The sequence below is a fragment of the Triticum dicoccoides genome, chromosome 1B (assembly GCF_002162155.2).
Source record: "Triticum dicoccoides isolate Atlit2015 ecotype Zavitan chromosome 1B, WEW_v2.0, whole genome shotgun sequence".
Taxonomy (NCBI): domain Eukaryota; kingdom Viridiplantae; phylum Streptophyta; class Magnoliopsida; order Poales; family Poaceae; genus Triticum; species Triticum dicoccoides.
The window spans coordinates 72,248,609-72,262,791 of NC_041381.1; positions in this window are offsets into that span (position 1 = coordinate 72,248,609).

The following is a 14,183-nucleotide window of genomic DNA, read 5'->3' on the forward strand; positions in this document are numbered from 1 at the left end:
TTGTAATATGATGCTTGTATGACTTATTTTACTTTTAGAGTTGTGTTGTGATATCTTTCCATGAGTCCCTGATCTTGATCGTACACATTTGCGTGCATGATTAGTGTATGATTGAATCAGGGGCGTCACATCCAAGCAGAGTGTCGTGGCGGGATCTACGTGTGAAGCGGAGTACATACCTGCTTCAGAAGCAGCAAATGAAGGAGTCTGGATGAAGGAGTTCATATCCAATCTAGGTGTAATACCTAGTGCATCGGGGCTAATGAAAATCTTTTGTGACAATACTAGAGCAATTGCCTTGGCAAAGGAATCCAGATTTCACAAGAGAACCAAAAACATCAAGAGACGCTTCAATTCCATCCGGCATCAAGTTGTGGAGGGATACATAGAGATTTGCAAAATACATTTGGATCTAAATGTTGTAGACCCGTTGACTAAGCCTCTTTCACGAGCAAAACATGATCATCACCAAGACTCCATGAGTGTTATAATCATTACTTTGTAATCTAGATTATTGACTCTAGTGCAAGTGGGAGACTAAAAGGAAATATGCCCTAGAGGCAATAATAAAGTTGTTATTTATATTTCCTTATATCATGATAAATGTTTATTATTCATGCTAGAATTGTATTAACCGGAAACTTAGTACATGTGTGAATACATAGACAAAACATAGTGTCCCTAGTATGCCTCTACTTAACTAGCTCGTTAATCAAAGATGGTTATGTTTCCTAACCATAGACATGTGTTGTCATTTGATGAACGGGGTCACATCATTAGAGAATGATGTGATGGACAAGGCTCATCCATTAGCTTAGCATTATGATCGTTACAGTTTCATAGCTACTGCTTTCTTCATGACTGAGGGAGTCCTGTATTAGGGGGTGTCCCGATAGCTGAACTATCACCTTTGGCCGGACTCCTGGACTATGAAGATACAAGATTGAAGACTTCGTCCCATGTCCGGATGGGACTTTCCTTGGCGTGGAAGGCAAGCTTGGCGATACGGATATGTAGATCTCCTACCATTGTAACCGACTCTGTGTAACCCGAACCCTCTTTGATGCCTATATAAACCGGAGGGTTTTAGTCCGTAGGACGAACAACAATCATACCATAGGCTAGCTTCTAGTATCATCAATATTAATCAAGCAGGAGTAGGGTTTTACCTCCATCGAGAGGGCCCAGACCTGGGTAAAAACATCCTGTCCCTTGTCTCCTGTTACCATCCGCCTAGACGTATAGTTCGGGACCCCCTACCCGAGATCTACAGGTTTTGACACCGACATTGGTGCTTTCATTGAGAGTTCCTCTGTGTCGTCATCTTTAGGCCCGATGGCTCCTCCGATCATCAACAACGATGCAGTCCAGGGTGAGACTTTTCTCCCCGGACAGATCTTCGTATTCGGCGGCTTTGCACTGCGGGCCAATTCGCTTGGCCATCTGGAGCAGATCGAAAGCTACGCCCCTGGCCATCAGGTCAGATTTGGAAGTTTGAACTATACGGCTAACGTTCGCGGAGACTTGATCTTTGACGGGTTCGAGCCACAGCCAAGCACGCCACACTGTCACGATGGGCATGATCTAGCTCTGCCACCGGACAGCACCCTGGAGGCCGCACCAGTGTCCGCTCCGACCCTTAGCTCGGAGCCGACTGCGCCAATCAAGGACGGGTGGCTGGACACCGCCTCGAGGGCTTCTATCTCTACGGCGATCGAGCCGAACACCAACCCTGCCCTTTGCGAAGCTCGTGACTCCAAGGTGCCAGACTCCTCTCCGGACTCCGAACCTTTTGCGCCCCTGCCAATCGAATCCGATTGGACGCCGATCATGGAGTTCACTGCCGCGGACATCTTTCAGCACTCGCCCTTTGGCGACATCCTGAATTCGCTAAAGTCTCTCTCTTTATCAGGAGAGCCCTGGCCGGATTATGGTCAGGAAGGTTGGGATGCGGATGACGAAGAAATTCAAAGCCCACCCAGCACCCACTTCGTAGCCACTATTGATGATTTAACCAACATGCTCGACTTCGACTCCGAAGACATCAACAGTATGGACGATGATGCAGGAGACGACCAAGAACCAGCACCTACAGGGCACTGGAAGGCCACCTCATCATACGACATATACATGGTGGACATCCCAAAATATGGGAATGGCGATGGAATAACGGAGGATGACCCCTCCAAGAAACATCCTAAGCACCGGTGTCAGCGGCGCCGTTCTAAATCCCGCCACAGCAAAAACGGTGATTCCAGCAAGGGAGACAATAACACCCCGGAAAGTGCCGAAGACAACCCCCTCCAGCAGGATTCAGCGCAGGAGGATGGAGAAGCCAGCCCTCATGAGAGAGCGGCAGACGGAGAGGTAGAGGACGATAATTACATGCCTCCCTTCGAAGACGAGGCAAGCCTTGACGACGACGAATTTGTCGTGCCTGAGGATCCCGTCGAACAGGAGCGTTTCAAACGTAGGCTTATGGCCACGGCAAGCAGCCTCAAGAAAAAGCAGCAACAGCTTAGAGCTGACCAAGACTTGCTAGCTGACAGATGGACTAAAGTCCTTGCGGCCGAAGAGTATGAACTCGAACGCCCCTCCAAGAGCTACCCAAAACGCAGGCTGCTACCCCGATTAGAGGAGGAAGCACCCAAACCTACGTCACCAGCGCATGATGCGGCCGATCGGCCACCTCGTGGCCGCGACAGAGAGGCCTCTCGGCCCTCCACTCAAGCCGCACCCCGGCGTCGCTCAAAAAGTACCAAGGCACGGGGAAATGCGCCAGACCTGCGAGATATATTGGAGGACAAGGCAAGGCAAACAAGATCGATCTACGGATCACGTGGGCGCCTCACTACACGTAACGATAACCGCCATGCCGGATACAGCAAATCCGGCCGAGCCGAACACATGAGACAAAGCTCATTTGAGCTACGTCATGATATAGCCCAGTACAGGGGCGCCGCACACCCACTATGCTTAGCAGATGAAGTAATGGATCATCAAATCCCCGAGGGTTTCAAACCCATAAACATCGAATCATACGATGGCACAACAGATCCTGCGGTATGGATCGAGGACTACCTCCTTCATATCCACATGGCCCGCGGTGATGATCTACACGTCATCAAATACCTCCCACTCAAGCTTAAAGGACCAGCTTGGCATTGGCTTAACAGCTTGCCAGCGGAGTCAATTGGTTGTTGGGAAGACCTGGAAGCCGCATTCCTCGACAACTTCCAGGGCACCTATGTGCGACCACCATACGCTGATGACCTAAGCCACATAATTCAGCAGCCAGAGGAATCGTCCAGACAATTCTGGACATGGTTCCTAACCAAGAAAAATCAAATCGTCGACTATCCGGATGCAGAGGCCCTTGCAGCCTTCAAACATAACATCTACGACGAGTGGCTTGCCCGGCACCTAGGACAGGAAAAGCCGAAATCCATGGCAGCCCTCACAACACTCATGACCCGCTTTTGCGCGGGAGAGGACAGCTGGCTAGCTCGTAGTAACAACATGACCAAGAGCCCTGGTAATTCGGATACCAAGGACAACAACGGCAGGTCGCGTCGCAACAAGCACAAGCGCCGCATTAACAGCGATAATGCTGAGGATACAACAGTCAATGCTGGATTCAGAGGCTCTAAACCCGGTCAGCGGAAAAATCCATTCAAAAGAAATACTCCGGGCCCATCCAATGTGGACCGAAGACTCGATGCTCGTGCCAGATACACGGCACCCCCGAAAAACTAGCCAACCACACCAACAGGGATTGTTGGGTGTTCAAGCAGGCAGGCAAGTTAAATGCCGAAAACAATGACAAGGGGCTGCATAGCAATGACGAGGAGGAGCCCTGACCGCCGAACAATAGAGGACAGAAGGGCTTCCCCCTACAAGTGCGGACGGTGAACATGATATACGCAACCCACATACCCAAAAGGGAGCGGAAGCGTGCACTAAGGGACGTATATGCGATGGAGCCAGTCGCCCCAAAGTTCAATTCGTGGTCCTCCTGCCCGATCACTTTTGATCGAAGGGACCACCCCACTAGCATCCGCCATGGCGGATTCGCCGCATTGGTTCTAGACCCAATCGTTGATGGATTTCACCTCACTAGAGTCCTGATGGACGGCGGCAGCAGCCTGAACCTGCTTTATCAGGATACAATGCGCAAAATGGGCATAGACCCCTTAAGGATTAAACCCACAAAGACGACCTTTAAAGGCGTCATACCAGGTGTAGAGGCCAACTGTACAGGCTCAGTTACACTTGAAGTGGTCTTCAGATCCACGGATAACTTCCAAAGCGAGGAGTTAATCTTCGACATAGTCCCGTTCCGCAGCGGCTATCACGCGCTGCTCGGACGAACCGCATTTGCAAAGTTCAATGCGGTGCCGCACTACGCATACCTCAAGCTCAAGATGCCAGGCCCTCGAGGAGTAATTACGGTCAATGGAAACACCGAACGCTCTCTCCGAACGGAGGAGCATACAGCATCCCTCGTGGCGGAAATACAAAGAAGCCTCTCAAGGCAATCCTCGAGTCCGGCTATTAAACGTCCGGCCACCGTCAAGTGCGCCCGGAGTAACCTACAACAAGACCGCCTGGCACGTCCCGAGCACGCGTAACAATGCGGCCCCAACCCCAGCCCTCGCGAAATTGCGAAACCAGTACTACACGTACATAATTACGCTCTGGAAATACCATGGGCATAGGGGGAGGGGCACGACCACGGCAGGCCCAGAATGCGGCTCAACCGCACCAGGGGCTGCCGATTGTGGCATTCTTTTTTCTCTTACTTTCAGGACTCCTTTCTCAAGAAGCCCTGTCCGGCAGTAGAATCATCGAACACACGATGCAACAGCCAGGGAAGCAGAAAGCTACGTCGAGTGTCCAGGTGGTCTCTATAACGAGCAGTATACTTGTTTCACATATCATCTCGCAGCTCGCCCCTGGAAGGGGACATGTCAAATAGTCCCGTCCATTGCTTATCGCACTATTTGTATCGTTCTGCTTTTACCGCAACCTTTTTAAATAAACAATACACAGCTTCTGCCTATTATTGCATTCCTTTTTTTATCTATATATGTTCACTTATGACATGTTGCACCCGTACACTTTGGTACGGCCAAATACACCAGGGGCTTAAGTACCCCAAAATATGGTTTGATAAGTCCGAACACTTTCACAAGTTCGGCACCCTGAACTTATAGCATTATATGCATCGGCTCCGAATCATGTCTTGGGTTAATAGTTGGGTTTGCCCGGCTCCCATGTTTTGGTACCTTACGTTCCGTTATATCGGCTAAGGTAGCGCTGGGAGAACCACTGCGATTGTGCCCCGGTTGAGCTAGGTTAAGCACCTCAGTGGAGAAAGCTAAAACTGACCGTCATGATAGGGCGAGAGCCGGTCGCTATTCGAGAGGTTTTCAAGTCCCTAAAGACTTATGTCGCTTAGAGCGAGGAGTCGGCTTTGTCTGGCCCAGGCGTGGATAGCGCCCCGAACTCGGTCTTCCGAATACCAGGGGATTCACCGAAATTTGAAATTATAGAATTCTATGGCTAAGTGAGAGTGTTCAAGCATTATAGTCTGGTTGCCTCGTTCATTGCGTTGAGCGCCTCCCTCGAAGGACCCAAGAATTGGAAAAAGAGCGCTCAAGTTTATCCCGAACACCCCAGCACTCATGGCATGGGGGCAGAAGCCGACGACTCGCCATCTCTCAAATTTAATAAATGACCGCACAGAAGGTAATATTTTAAATTCACAAGCGTTGCTTAGCGCATATGAACAAGTTTTCAGCGTATAGGATAACAAATGCGAGTTTACTCAAAAATTACATCTTTGGAGCATTCACCCGCTATAAGGCGGGCACCCTTCAGGACGCCCTCATAATACATCTCGGGCTTGCGATACTCCTTGCCCGGCGGTGGTCTGTCCGTCACAAGCTTCTCAGCATCCATCTTGCCCCAGTGCACTTTAGCACGGGCAAGGGCCCTACGGGCACCTTCGATGCAGACGGAGTGCTTGACGACTTCAATCCATGGACATGCGTCCACCAGCCGCCTCACCAGCCCGAAGTAGCTCCCAGGCATGGCTTCCTTAGGCCACAGCCGAACTATGAGGCCCTTCATGGCCTGTTTGGCCACCTTATGGAGCTCGACCAGCTGCTTCAGCTGGTCACTGAAGGGCACCGGGTGACCGACCTCAGCATACTGAGACCAGAACACCTTCTCCGTCGAACTCCCCTCCTTGGCTCGGTAGAACACGGCAGCATCGGACACACTGCGGGGCAGATCTGCGAATGCTCCTGGAGAGCTCCGGATTCGGGTAAGTAAAAGATAATTCACTTTCACGTGCTTGCTTTGCATAAAGAATGCCTTACCCGCCGCTATGTTCTTCAATGCCTCAATTTCCTGGAGGGCTTTTTGGGCTTCCGCCTTAGCGACTTTGGCGCTCTCAAGGGCTGAGGCGAGCTCAGACTCTCGAGTCTTTGAGTCATGCTCTAAACTCTCGTGTTTTTCCACGAGAGCCTGGAGCTCTTGCCGCACCTCCGCCACCCGCGCCTCCTGCTTCTCTCGCTCGGTGTGCTCCACGGCCGCATTGCTTTCGGCCTTGGACACCGCTTCCTTCAGGGTCACCACCTCGTTCGTGGCCCCTGCAATACTCACGTTATTCCTGTCATTTTTAGCAACCACATCTTTTATATACTTCCATAAGGTATTACTTACCTTCCCTGTCCTCGAGCTGCTTTTTGGCAAGGCCGAGCTCGTTCTCGGACTGCTCGAGGCTCTGCTTCAATGCATTGACCTCCGCAGTCAGTGGGGCATAGGTCAGCAGCGCAGCCTGCATTCCCATATTGACATACCTATGTTTGACTCCTACATACATCTTTTAGATCCTCAGTTCGGCTTTTCTTTCCGAACACCAAACTGAGCATCAGGGGCTACTGTCTATGTGGTAACATTTTTACATATCTTAAATACTTACCTCAAAGCATGTTAGAAGGCTGGCACAGGCTTCAGTCAGCCCGCTTTTGGCGGACTGAACTTTCTAGATCACCACACTCATAACAGTGCGGTGCTCCTCGTCGATGGAGGCGCCGTTAAGCGCCTCCAGCAAATTATCCAGTGCCTCCGGTTGGACGGAGGTCACCGGTGTCGCAGTCTTGCCCTTCTTACGAAGGGGCCGTCTGTTGGACTCCAGAACCACTGAAGGTTCCGGTGCGTAGTCCGGCCCAGGGCCGGACGTAGAGCCCTTTGGGATTTTATCCCCCTTGCACCTGGAGTCCGGGAGGTTGCCTTGTGGCGCCTCCTGGACCACCTCCTCCTGGTTGGGCCCCTTTTGGGACCCCACCTCAGCGTCATCCGCAGCGCGAGGAGAGGAGGCAGACGGAAGTGAGGTGCTATTCACGTCCGATGAATCCAGGGAGCCGCTCGTTGAAGCGTCGAGCCCGTCCTTGGGCGGGCTGTAGGGTTATATTCGGCGTTAGGAGATTCTGTGCGACAAATGAAACGCCATGAGTTATTCTGGTATCCGGACACTTACGATTTCGCCAGGGTCTTAGCCCTCGGTGGCCACTCCTCCTTGCCATCATCGGCGTTGGTGGAGTAGTCCGGAGGGAGGGTCCTTCCCTTCTTGGACCCTCCGGCCTCCCCAGTTGGGGCGGCCTTCCTTTTCTTCTCTCCCCCTGCTGGGGGAGAGGCCTCTTTTTCCTCCTCCTCGTCTTCGCGGGAGGAGTCCGCCTCGGAGTCATCAAACAATGAGTCCGACAACACCTGGCGCCGGGAACTCCTTTGAGTTCCCGTGGCCTTCTTCTTGGCCTTCTTCTCCGGCACCACGTGACGTGCCAGAACCAGCAACCTTATCAATCGGGCGTCCACTGGGTCTTCTGGCAAGGGAGCCCGATAGTCAACCTGCCCGGACGTCTTCTGCCAATCCTGTCAAAGGCAAGGGAGTTTAGATCCCGCATAGAGTCAAACTATGGAAAACAAGAGTCCCGTAAAGGGTAAAGTAGCTTACCTCGCTGGCTTGACGCTGCGAGCTGAATCCGCGATCTTCGGTAGCGGATGCGGGAGCCTCGGTGCCCTTGAACAGCACCTTCCAGGCATATTCGTACGTAGTGTCGAAGAGCCTGCTCAAGGTTTGGTGCTGTGCCGGATCAAACTCCCACAAGCTGAAGGCCCGTTGTTGGCACGGGAGGATCCGGCGGATGAGCATGACCTGGACTACGTTGACAAGCTTGAGCTTCTTGTTCACCAGGTTTTGGACGCAAGTTTGAAGTCCGGTCAGCTCTTCCGAATTACCCCACGTCAAGCCCGTCTCTTTCCAGGAGGTGAGCCGTGTAGGGGAGCCGATGCGCGATGTCGTTGGACAAGTATCCGGCCTTCCGCAGCTTTTTGATGTGCCCCTCCATGACGGAGGAGGCCATCCACTTGCCTCCCGCTCCAGACATGGCTGGAGAAGGTTGAGGTGGGATGTGCGGCCTTGGGCGCTGGAGCTTGAGTGCGCGGAAATGGATGAGCAAAGGAGGAAGAAGGCGTAGGTAAAAAGGTGGATCCTTATCCCCTTATATGGGCGGACGAAGCTATGCGTCCCCACCAGCTTGGTAAAACTCGCTTATCTCCCAAGCACCGTAATCAATGGCGCGGTTGGGTTACCCATGCCCGTATTAATGAGAATCCTGGAATAAGGGGACATGATCTCTGCTTTGACAAGACGTGCCAAGGAAACCGCCTCGCTAAACGCGCTGAGGTGGGATAGTAAAACGATTCGAATAAAGGCTTGGCCGTGGTGTGATGTCACGCCACGGAATACGTCAACAGATTGAATTTGTGTAAATATTATTTTCTCTACGGTGGTATGTGGAACTTATTTTGCAGAGCCGGACACTATCCTTGTGTTCAAAATCTTCTATGAAGTATTCGGAGGAGGAACCCGCCTTGCAATGTCGAAGACAATATGCGCGCCGGACTCGTCGTCATTGAAGCCTGGTGCAGGGGCTACTGAGGGAGTCCTGGATTAGGGGGTGTCCGGATAGCCGAACTATCACCTCTGGCCGGACTCCTGGACTATGAAGATACAAGATTGAAGACTTCGTCCCGTGTCCGGATGGGACTTTCCTTGGCGTGGAAGGCAAGCTTGGCGATACGGATATGTAGATCTCCTACCATTGTAACCGACTCTGTGTAATCCTAACCCTCTTCGGTGCCTATATAAACCGGAGGGTTTTAGTCCGTAGGACGAACAACAATCATACCATAGGCTAGCTTCTAGGGTTTAGCCTCTCTGATCCTATGGTAGATCTACTCTTGTACTTCCCATATCATTAATATTAATCAAGCAGGAGTAGGGTTTTACCTCCATAGAGAGGGCCCGAACCTGGGTAAAAACATCATGTCGCTTGTCTCCTGTTACTATCCGCCTAGACTCACAGTTTGGGACCCCCTACCCGAGATCCGCCGGTTTTGACACCGACAATGACTTATACATGTTCCTCAGACTACGAGATTATGCAACTCTCGAATACCGGAGGAACACCTTGTGTGCTATCAAACGTCACAACGTAACTGGGTGATTATAAAGATGCTCTACAGGTGTCTCCAAAGGTGTTTGTTCGGTTGGCATAGATCACGATTAGGATTTGTCACTCCGTGTATCGGAGAGGTATCTCTGGGCCCTCTCGGTAATGCTCATCACTATAAGCCTTGCAAACAATGTGACTAATGAGTTAGTTGTGGGATAAAGCATTATGGACGAGTAAATAGACTTGCCGGTAACGAGATTGAACTAGGTATGATGATACCAACGATCGAATCTCGGGCAAGTAACATACCGATGACAAAGGAAACAACGTATGTTGTTATGCGGTTTGACCGATAAAGATCTTCATAGAATATTTAGGAGCCAATATGAGCATCCAGGTTCCGCTATTGGTTATTGATCGGAGATGTGTCTCGATCATGTCTACATAGTTCTTGAACCCGTAGGGTCCGCACGCTTAACGTTCGAAGACGATTTGTATTAAGAGTTATGTGTTTTTTCTGACCGAAGTTTGTTTGGAGTCCCGCATTAGATCATGGACATGACGAGGAGTCTCGAAATGGTCGAGACATGAAGATTGATATATTGGACAATGTTATTCGGACACCGGAAGAGTTCCAGGAGGTACCGGATAAAAACGAAGTGCTGGAGGGGTTACCGGAACCCCCCGGGGAAGCAATGGGCCAACATGGGCCATAGGGGAGAGAGAGGACAGCCCGCAGGGGGGTGCCCCCCCCCCTCCCGGGGGAGTCCGAATAGGACTAGGGAAGGGGGCGCGGCCCCCGTTTCCCTCTCCCTCTCCCTCTCCCTTCCTTCCTTCCCCCTTCCACCAAGTGGAATCCTACTAGGACTTGGAGTCCTAGTAGGACTCCTCCCTCTTGGCACGCCCTATAGAGCCGTCCGGCCTCCCCCTCTCCTCCTTTATATATGGAGGTGTCGTACATTTGGTACTTGGATCGGTTGGATCATGAAGACGTTCGACTACAGCAACCGCGTTACTAAACGCTTCCGCTTTCGGTTTACGAGGGTACGTGGACACACTCTCCCATCTCGTTGATATGCATCTCCTAGATAGATATTTCGTGATTGTAGGAATTTTTTTGAATAACTACGTTCCCCAACAATAAGGAAGATAATCAATAAATAAACCATGCTCCAACTTCATCACATAACGGTTCACCATACGTGCATGGTACAGGAATCAAAAACTTTAACACAAGTATCTCTCAAATTCACAATTACTCCACTAGCATGACTCTAATATCACCATCTTTATATCTCAAAAAAATCATAAAGAATCAAACTTCTCATAGTATTCAATGCACTTTATATGAAAGTTTTTATTATATCCATCTTGGATGCTCGTCATATTGGGACTAGTTTTATCACCCAAGCAAATGACCATGCTGTTCTAAAAGACTCTCTCAAAATAATATAAGTGAATCATGAGAGTTCAACAATTTCTATAAAATAAAGCAACCGTCGTGCTCTAAAAAGATATAAGTGAAGCACTAGAGCAATATTGCCTAGCTCAAAAAATATAAGTGAAGCACATAGAGTATTCTAATAAATCATGATTCATGCGTGTCTCTCCCAAAAGGTGTGTACAGAAAGGATGATTGTGGTAAACTAAAAAGCAAAGACTCAAATCATACAAGACACTCCAAGGAAAACACATATCATGTGGTGAATAAAAATATAGCCTCAAGTAAAGTTACCGATAGACGAAGACGAAAGAGGGGATGCTTTCCGGGGCATCCCCAAGCTTAGGCTTTTGGTTGTCCTTGAATATTACCTTGGGGTGCCTTGTACATCCCCAATCTTAGGCTCTTTCCACTCCTTATTCCATAGTCCATCAAATCCTTACCCAAAACTTGAAAACTTCACAACACAAAACTCGACAGAAAATCTCATGAGCTCCGTTAGTATAAGAAAATAAATCACCACTTTAAGGTACTGTTGCAAACTCATTCTTCATTTATATTGGTGTAATATCTACTGTATTCCAACTTCTCCATGGTTCATACCCCCCGATACTACCCATAGATTCGTCAAAATAAGCAAACAACACGTGAAAAACAGAATCTGTCAAAAACAGAACAGTCTGTAGTAATATGTAACTCTCGAATACTTCTGTAACTCTAAAAATCCATCCAAATTTGGAAAACCTGAGAAATTTGTGTATCAATCCAGAGAAAAAATAATCATATCAAAATCACGTTTCTGTGAATTTTCAAAACTAATTTACTAAGTGCAAAAGTTTCTGATTTTCAGCAGGTTCAACACAACTATCACCGTAAGCTATCCTAAAGGTTCTACTTGGCACCAACACTAAACAGGAGCGAAAATTGGGTTGCCTCCCAACAAGCGCCATCGTTTAATGCCCCTAGCTAGGCAGAAAAACACTAATAGATCTAGGTATTGCCATCTTTGGTATGCAATCCATAAGTGGCTCTCATAATAGATTCATAAGGCAATTTAATTTTCTTCCTAGGAAAGTGTTCCATGACTTTCCTTAATGGAAATTGGAATCTAATGTTTCCTTCTTACATATCAATAATTGCACCAATCGTTCTAAGGAAAGGTCTACCAAGAATAATAGGACATGTAGGATTGCAATCTATATCAAGAATAATGAAATCTACGGGCACATAGTTCCTATTTGCAACAATAAGAACATCATTAATCCTTCTCACAGGTTTCTTAATGGTGGAATCCGCAAGATGCAAATTTAAAGAACAATCATCAAATTCGCGAAAACCTAGCACATCACACAAAGTTTTTGGAATCGTGGAAACACTAGCACCCAAATCACACAAAGCATAGCATTCATAATCTTTAATTTAATCTTAATAGTAGGTTCCCACTCATCATAAAGTTTTCTAGGGATAGAAATTTCTAGTTCAAGCTTTTCTTCAAAAGATTGCATCTTAACATCAATGATATGTTTAGTAAAAGCTTTGTTTTGAGTATAAGCATGAGGAGAATTTAACACGGATTGCAATAAGGAAATATAATCTATTAAAGAACAATTCTCATAATTAAATTCCTTGAAATCCAAAAGAGTGGGTTCATTGCTACTTAAAGTGTTGACCTCTCCAATCCCACTTTTATCAATTTTTACATCTAGATCTAAAAACTCTGAATCATTGGGACACCTTTTAACTAAAGTTGACTCATCTCCAGACCCATCTTTATCAAGACTCATATTGGAAAACAAAGATTTAATAGGAGTTGCATCAATCGCTTTTAGATATTCATCGTTATTATTTAAAGCCTCAAGTTTAGCGGCCATCTTATTAACTAAGGTGGCTTGTTTATCAGAAATTTGGCCTACTAAATTTTCAAGATGAGCAAACTGAGATTTCAAACCATAAAATTCTTTAGACATATCATCGAGATGTTTATTCATATACTCCATAAAACTTTTTTTTCTTTAAGCTCGTTTCTAAAGAAATTGTTATGCTCAAATTGCAAAGACATAAAGCTTCTAACATTATTTTCAATTTCTTCCAACCTCCTAAGATGAGGATCAGTGCTCTTTGGTTGCGCCATCAAAGGAAACAGGCACACCAAAACACAAGCACACAAGAAGCAAGCGAAAAGAGACGAACGAAAGAGGGACAAAGAAAAGGCAAAGGTTTTCAAAAATCATTTTAGAAGTGGGGGAGAGGGAAACGAGAGGCGAATGGCGAATAATGTAATGCAAGGGAGAAGAGTTTATGATGGGTACTTGGTATGGCTTGACTTGACATAGATCTCCCCGGCAACAGCGCCAGAAATCCTTCTTGCTACCTCTTGAGCTTGCGTTGGTTTTCCCTTGAAGAGGAAAGGGTGATGCAGCAAAGTAGCATAAGTATTTCCCTCAGTTTTGAGAACCAAGGTATCAATCCAGTAGGAGACAACGCACAAGTCACCGAATACCTACACAAACAATCAACAACTTGCACCCAACGCGATAAAGGGGTTGTCAATCCCTTCACGGTCACTTGCAAAAGTGAGATCTGATAGAGATAGATAAAAGGTTAAATATTTTTGTGTTGGGGAACAGTAATTTCAAAAAAAATCCTACGATCACGCAAGATCTATCTAGGTGATGCATAGCAACGAGAGGGGAGAGTGTGTCCACGTACCCTCGTAGACCAAAAGCGGAAGCGTTTCCATAACGCGGTTGATCTAGTCGAACGTCTTCGCGATCCTACCGATCCAAGTACCGAATGTACGACACCTCCGCGTTCAGCACAAGTTCATCTCGATGACGTCCCTCGTGCTCTTGATCCAGTTGAGGATGAGGGTGAGTTCCGTCAGCACGATGGCGTGGTGAAGGTGATGATGATGCTACCGGCGCAGGGCTTCGCCTAAGTTCTATGATGGTATGATCGAGCTGTGTAACTGTGGAGCGGGGCACCGCACACGGTTAGGAGAGAAACTTGTGTGTCTTTGGGGTGCCACCCGCCCATGTATATAAAGGAGGGAGGGAGATAGGACGGCCCTCCTAGGGGCATGCCAAGTGTGTGGAGTCCTACTAGGACTTCCAAGTCCTAGTAGGAATCATTTCCCTATTAGGAGTAGGAGAGAAGGAAGGAGAGGGGAGTAGGAAAGGGCAAGGGGGGCGCCGCCCCCTTCCCCTAGTCCAATT